This window comes from Suricata suricatta, chromosome 2 (genome assembly GCF_006229205.1).
Source record: "Suricata suricatta isolate VVHF042 chromosome 2, meerkat_22Aug2017_6uvM2_HiC, whole genome shotgun sequence".
NCBI classification, from domain to species: domain Eukaryota; kingdom Metazoa; phylum Chordata; class Mammalia; order Carnivora; family Herpestidae; genus Suricata; species Suricata suricatta.
Genome location: NC_043701.1, coordinates 67,126,874 through 67,133,279, shown reverse-complemented (window position 1 = coordinate 67,133,279; position 6,406 = coordinate 67,126,874).

The following is a 6,406-nucleotide window of genomic DNA, read 5'->3' as shown; positions in this document are numbered from 1 at the left end:
ATGTTCCTTTGACAGAGAGAGTTGATGCTTATTTTCTAAGTCAGGAAAAGCATGCATCTGCATAAAACATATTTTAAATATGGAGAAACTGAATATAATGGGTGTCTCAGTAAGGGACCAGTTCTACCTTTCATGAGGCTATCCTAAGATAAGAATGTTTTCTGCTTTGTGAGCTGAAGATCCTTTTCTGAGCTTGAAATGGCATAACCAAATGGGTGGCTTAGACAATGGAAATATATCTAACCACGGTTCTGGAGCCTAGAAGTCCTAGATCAAGATGGCAGCTGATTTGGTTCCTAGTGAGATCCTTCTTCCTGGTTTGTAGAAAGTTGCCTTCTCTCTGTGTCTTCACATGGCAGAGAAAGAGAGAGAGCGAGAGTTGTGAGTGAGCTCTCTCCTGTCTCTTCTTATAAGGACACTAATCCCATCATATCTTACAACTTCATTTAACTTTAATTACCTCCATAAAGACCCTGAGATGGTCACATTAGGGGGCTGCAGCTTCAACATATAAATTTGAGGAGGGCATAAGCATTCATTCCACAGACATCATCTTGGCTAGGATATAGTCTTTAGCTCCTAAGTCTTCTAAACATCCAATTAGCTTCTTTGGAATGAAAAGACACTATTATGTATAGACACTATTGTTTCTTGATGCATCTTGATGTATTCTTATCTTTTTACTTGAAAAGAAGAGGGATAAAACAACTGATCTGGGGACTATTTTCTTAAACCTGTGAAGAGATCTTATGTGAAGGCATAAGTTTTTTGGAAACCGAATAATGAATGTCATATTTTGTTAATGGTTTTAAACTTCCTACATTGTGACTTCCTTTAAGTAACCACTAAGAAGTTACTAATGTTAGTTACTTCCATATATTTTTTGGTGATTTTGCAGGGGGAATTAAGAGAATGGTAGTTTAAATGTTAAAATTACCCTTCTGCTGACTCACTGTCAAGAGGGATAGTAGGGAAAGAGTAAGTCTTTAGTTTTAGAGAGTAAGTATGTCTTCTTGCCCTCTCTCTCTCAGCAATGCAAACTGAACAAGATAATTTGTAGTAATACAGTTCTCAAAATCTAAATTAGTGAGTGCATAACAATATCATTATTAGGAGCAGATGGATTTTAGAAGAACCTTCCAGAGTGAATATTGACAGGCCACTGTCTCTCAATCAGTAGCACATGTCTTCTCATTCTTCCTGGTTACCAAATATTGTACAAAGTGCACACACACACATGCACACACTCACACAGCTATAAATATATACTATCAGAGGACATGTATCAATCATCAGTAATAATACACCTTAGAGTCCTATTTAAAAAGAGGAACATTTTCTCAAAACAATATAATATACTTTGAACACTCCATTCATAGTAGAGAAATTGCTTACATTGGAAGGTGAATTGTTTCAGTACCCATTTAGTACATTGTCCCATTTCTAACCCATGCCCAGATTTTTTTTTATGCATAAGAAATATGGACCCACCACAGCTACCTTCTTAAGTGGTAGAACCATCAGCATTTAGTGGCCATTTTTGGCAATATTGGGTACTAGCAAAAGCTTAAGAATTGCTTCATCTTTTACTACAGGGCTAATATAATTCTTAGTAAGAAATTGCCACACCATTTATTAAAGGCAGAATAGAGCTTGTGTAAGGATATGTATAGAAACCCCATTGACTAGGAAATGGGAACAAACTCATTCTTACTGTAATAACACATGTATTAGCAGTCCAACTTTATAATCTTAATTGATTATGAGGCCCTTGGAGGCAAAGAATATGTCTTATCAAAGTATCTTGAGAGTATTTTTCATAGGTACCTGAAAATGAGCATATTTTCTAAACAAAAATCTGCTCTCATCATCTGATTCAAGATTTTTTGGTTAGTTAATATTTATATAAAAGTGAAATTTGCAAAAAGTATATTTTCTTAAATATTTAATGAAAACATTAAATAGCCATTAAGTGGTAATTAAATGCCCTTTTTTTCACTGGTGAATAAACATCATCCTAAAATCACTTCAGTTGGGTATTGAGGCAAATTTAAGTTAGAAAGTGGAAGTAGTTAAAATAGCTTGCATTAACTTGTACAATAGATTGATAGTAATAAAGTAAAACCCAGTTTCCTGACTAATGTGGTATGAAGAGTCTCTAATTATTCTCTGTGATAAAAGAGTACATTAATGTGGTCTGTGAGGTTTCTACAGCTGATCTATGAATTTTTACAAACTATCAAGCTGATACTTCTAATTGTTTATCAACCATTCATCCCTAACCCCTTCCAATTTGATTTTCTCCTATAACACTCCACTAAAATTGCTTTATCAGAAGTTATCAATGATCTTTCTCAGGGCCTCTCATGAATGCTCAGAAAGAGAAAATTGTATACTCCACCACCAACTTTTGAAAACCCATCTTCTCTATAACATTAGAATATACTGGTAATTCCTTCCTCTCTTTTTCTTCTCTCCCCTTCATGGGGTCTTCCCTCCTCTTTAATACCAGAAGATGTGGGTGGTTCGTCAAGGTTCCATCCTTGACTTTCTTCTTTTCTCTGTACACTCATATCCTCTCTTCTCTGTTTATTATCTTTCCAAGTGACTCAGATCACTATGAAAATGAATCCCAAAACTATACTTCTGACTTCTCTGTTATAATTTAATCCTAACATTACAAATGCCAGCTAAATATTACTACAGGTGTTAGGATATAGTGATCAGTAGAGTAGGAAGTGAAAAGATGTAGATGTAGCCTTCTATATATAGGAAGATAAGACATTTAGAAAAAACATATGAAACTGGGCAGGAATCAATGAGTACCTTGGAAGAAGTTCTGTATACTCAAGAATATTTTGCTCTTAGGTTCTACAGTAAAAATTTATTATATTGGATCCATATATATAGGTTTCTCAGAAGAACATATCTTAGTGAGATACTAGGAGATTTCAAATATACATGAAGTCTTCTCTTTTATCATCCTTACAGAGTTGAAAAGTGTGAAAGAAGTCAGAGAGTGAGATAGTATGAGCAGTTTAAGGTGATGGATCAAAAGGTGTACATACAACCTGGAAACTTAGCACATCTTGAGCACTACTCACGCCTGTCATTTCACCCACTGCTATGGTGGCAAATATAAGTAGTCTCAAGATATCCTATCTGTTGCAACTGCAACACAAAAGGAAAACCTAGAGGGTTTCTCCTGGTCACAAATAATTTTCAAAAAGCACTCCTCTTATCATTTCAACTGCCTGGGCCATTCTGGTTAAAAATCTACTCTGGTAAAGCAGGAAGTGTAGAAAGCTACAGTGTCACACTAGATTATGAGGTGTGGACCTAGGATGCCTCACTTGTCTGCATTGTGGTACTATTTATGTGGTTACTTAATGAAAATGACTATCTTGTTTTAGACTAAATTTCAACATCAAAGATCACTGACATAAGAAGCAAAGAATAGACATGGCAATGCTAGGCTGAAAGCTAAAGAAACAAAGCAAGATTCATTATTTGTGAATGATTTTGGCTAAATATTACTCTTGAGGGGAACTCTTCCTTGAGAAACTTTGATTAAGAAAAGGATTTTATTTAATTTCTCTGAAATCAATTAATGTTATATCCTTAGCAAATATAAAGACAACTACAAGAGCTATGAGGTTCGATTACTTCCTGTTCCACACTACCTGGGAGCTTCCTTCATTTCACTATTTTAATTTTGAAGCTCATATTCAGTTGATGATTTCCTTTTTCTGTTTCTTCTTACACATATATATACCTTTTAGTCCTGAGCAGAACCTGACAATTCTTTTAATGAAATTTTGATACCTCACCTTGCTGGTCTCTACTACAGCTACTATTCCAAAACTTGAGCCCTTTCCCCCCAGTTTTTCCCCTTCCCTGTTCTCAGACACAGAGATAGTTTTCCCAACCTTACAAACCAAATGTGAAGATTGTAATTCAGCCTAATATTGAAGGATTCAAATTTATAGTAGCAATGAATTAGAAAAACCTTTAATTAAGATGAAGTAGCAGACTAAAGAAACTGAGTAGAGGCATAAATAATTCCTTTTTTTAAACACAGTAGAATAAACTGGTGTCCCTTTCTCTAATCCATAGTGTCTATAGGAGTTGTCATCCAAATTGAACATGAATACCACAAAAGCCCTTGTTGAACCTCATCTTACTGGATTTTCAACATAGATACCACCCATTTTAGGAAGGTTTCACAATGAAAATCTGCTAAAAAGGGATGGCTGGGTGCCTCAGTCAATTAAGCATCTGACTCTTGATTTCCACTCAGGACATGATCTCATCGTTCCTGAGATAGGGAGGCCCATGTGGGCTCTGCCTTGATGGTGCGGAGTTTGCTTGGGATGATCTCTCCCTCTCTTTCTGCTCCTCCCCAGCCCAGGGGCACACTCGTGTCTCCCTCCCTCTCTCTCTCTCTCAAAATAAATAAATAAACTTAAAATAAAAAGAAAATCTGCTGGAAAGATGTGATAGAGTACATCAGTATCTAAGTGGTACAATTTTAAATCCATTCATTGGGGCATCCAACTTCCTCTTTCCCCTAAATTTTAAACCAGTTAATAATTATAATTTTTCTAAGTTTTTCATAAATTTAATCTGTATTAGTAACCTAGAAAAGGTCCAAATAAATTATAAATTATTTCTTGTTTGTATAATTTTTCTTCCTATTGGCAAAATGAAGATATCATGGATACTTTCTTTTATTTTTTTCTAAGACCTTATTTTTCTCTTTTTCTAGGTTGTTCAGGGAAATAAGCAGAAGAAGCAAAGGGCTATTTTAAAATCACATTTCTTAGCAGAGGCTTAAGTAACTAAAAAGATGATAGGAATGTTCAGAATCTCAAGTATGGAGTACTTAGAATCTTCCCTCAAAATCTGGCCCTCTCCAATGTTCTTTAGCTTAGCAATTGTCACACAGTCTGACCATCTGCTCAAGCAGACACCCATATTTCTGTGTCCCTCAACCTGCATGTATCATCACTGAGTGCAACAGCTTTTATCATTTGAATATTGCTCACACTGCTACATGTATTTCCCTCTCCATTTCCATCATCCTAGTTCCAGCCATCATCCAAACTACAACCAGTAGAGTATAAAATAATTGAAGTATAGGCTTAGAAAGCAGTTAAGCCTGGCTCAACTCTCTCTTTGCTTGGGCATAGCTGTGGTCCATTAGGATATGTTTTTAATTTTAAGTTTCTCAATCATATAATGGATATAACATGAGCAAAGTTAGTATTCTTTTACTCCACAGGTTAACAGTGCATTAAATAATTCATATAATATGGCTAACAAAATTTTTAGCACATACTAGAAGTTCTTAAATGTTGGTGTTTGCTTTCACTAGATTAGCATTCCATATCCATCATGTTAATAAATGCATCATATTAATCAGTGCAGTCTCTACATCTGTCCTATCCAGTATGATAGCCACTAGACATATGAAGCTATTGAACACTTGAAATGCAGATAGTACAGATGTAGATGTAAATTACATAATAGGTTTTTTAAAATTTGGTATTAAAAATGTCAAATATGTCAATAGTAATTTTTACATTGATTATGGAGTAAAATGCTAATATTTTTACTGATTGAGTTAAAACATTAACATTAATTTTATTTATTTATGCTAACTTTTTTAAATGGTTATTGAAAAATGTGTTAAAACTCATATGTGGTTCACATTTATAGTTAGCATTATATTTCTATTAAACAGTGCTGATTTATATTTCCCATTTTCTCTTATTTAATAAAATTCTTCTAGAATGGCCAAATTCTTGAAAGGCATTAAGTGAGTTGAGATTTTGCTTAGAAATGTATTTAAAATATTTTAACTTTATTGGAGAAGAAAATCTAAAAAATCCTGGCCAAGGGTACAGCTCTAGAACTTTTATATTTTGCAATTTTGATCTTTTAAAACTATAAATCTGCTCCAAGTAAATATTTTTTCAAATAAGATATATGTGTATGTAAATATATATAATTAATATCTATTCAATATACCCAAGTAGTTTTTTTTTTTTTAGTTTTATACCTTTATTTGACAATCAGTGGTTAGTTCTCATCCACATAAATTGTAGATTTTTTAAAGTGGTGACAGGTATATAGGTAACCAAAATATAGAGCTTGTGTGGTGGATCTTCATCCTCATTACATTTTCTGGACAACTGCACTTGGATACGATATAGAACATTCCTTATTCCTTTGGCACAGACAGATCCTTCTTCATTCATGATTTTGTCTATCTGGGTGCTCTCTCTTTTTTTTCTGAGGAGTCTGGCTAGAGGTTTATCGATTTTGTTTATTTTTTCAAAGACCCAACTCTTGGTTTCATTAATCTGCTCGACTGTTCTTTTGGATTCTATATTGTTTATTT